Here is a 1,853-nt window from a genome sequence, read left to right as displayed (position 1 = left end):
TAGAGTCTGTGGAAAAAATGTTTAGATGCTCATGGACAGTACTTTGAAGAATATTAACACTTTGTACCGATATCATCAATAAATTTGAAAAAAAAAATATATATATATATAGTATTTCATGACTTTTGAGACACACCTTGTATATTCATGAATTAGTCAGCCAGTCAATTTGCTTATAACTCCAGCTGTTGCACACAGTTACTGCAAGATTGTGTTCTCCCTGTTACTTCTATTTAGTTTCTTGGTTCACGTAATTTGTTTCTATTGTAGGAAGCACTAGATTAACACTTCCGTATTCTTTCAATAAACTTGTATCTAAAAGTACGTGGATATAATTATAGCTACCACATTAATTCAGCGTAATTACATTTAGTACCCTGAACCTAAAGCATTTATATGCAACTGATTCCTACAAGTTCCTCATGTATCCAGTATGCATCGTATCTGCGGCCTTATGGTTTGTATCTCAGTTTGTGATTTATATTAAACTTGTTTTTTCTCGGTCTGTGTGTTTCTGACCAATTCCTTCCATACTCACAAGTCTGCCTTATAAAATCTTGAATGTCTTCAATTTTTACTCGTGTTTGTTTATACGAGATTTCGGCATTCATAACCAGAAAGGTCGAGATATATTAGTTAGTGCTAAGAGCTTAAATCTATAACTCGCTCACATATCCTGGCCCGGAGACTTGAAATCTTAACTAAGGTGCTCTATGACTTTTCTCGTTTTCACGGTAAGTTACCTAGTAATACCTGATAGTTCGCCTCGGACACTTCCTTTACTTCGTTGTCACTTTGTCACTGACAACTACTCCCAAGTGCACGTGACGTCACCTCAATATTCAATGGTTTTGAACAGAACAAATAAAATAACTTAAGGAATATTTGTGTACTGTTTGTTTATTTGAAATTTAAGTTGCCGCAGATAAATAATTATTCTCATGTAAGTGGTTAGTATGTATACCAATTGCGTAACTTTAAGAATCTCTTAATTTAGTCCTTGTGGTATAGCCGTATGTTTTTAAGGTTCTGAAAATAAAGAGCTACATTTCTCTAACCCACATGAATCGATGGCACTTTAAAATAAAGACGCATTGCCATGTATTTGACAGGCATCATTATGTTCATAATGTAAAGAGTAGGGGACAGGACCGATTCTTCAGACACCCTTGATTGCATTTCCCTTAGCGTAGATATTTCGACTTCCACCGAAACACCGATTTCTCGTTGTGAAAGAAAAGATCCAATAAGCTTGATTTAGTTAGTCGAAAATTCCAAACCTTTCAAGTTACACAGAAATACAGAGTTCCTCATAGTATCAAAGGTTTTTTCGATGTCGAAGAACACCGCAGCCGTAGACATTTTTTTGTTGAACAACTGATCTATCAATTATTGTCTTCTCGTTATATAACCTCAGATCGGACCACAGCCCAGAAAACAGATCCACTGCCTAGCATTAGATATATGAGAACCATATAGAAAAACCCTCTTGCCACATCGGTTCCATTGTTGCTTGCGTGTATCGCAGGTGTTGCTTAAAATTGGGCTCCCCTATTATTGGTTGCGTATTTATTGCGAGCTCCTTTACCGTGGCGTTCCCTAGCAAAGGGGCTACATGTCACAATATGTATCTCTTTTTAACATATCAATATACGTGTTGGAGTTACAAGTATCATCTTCATTCGCCTATAATTAAAACAGAGTTAACAGCAAACTGAACACATACGAATACCTCCTCTCTTAGGTCAGTGAGAATAATTCACGAGTACATTTGTCTGGCTTCATAGAATATTTTGTTTCATCCTAAACAATGTGTTTCTATGTACTTTCCAGCATATCACTAAAGGAACTAG

Source organism: Cryptotermes secundus, unplaced genomic scaffold, assembly GCF_002891405.2.
Source record: "Cryptotermes secundus unplaced genomic scaffold, Csec_1.0 scaffold786, whole genome shotgun sequence".
NCBI lineage: Eukaryota > Metazoa > Arthropoda > Insecta > Blattodea > Kalotermitidae > Cryptotermes > Cryptotermes secundus.
This window is presented reverse-complemented; position numbering follows the sequence as displayed.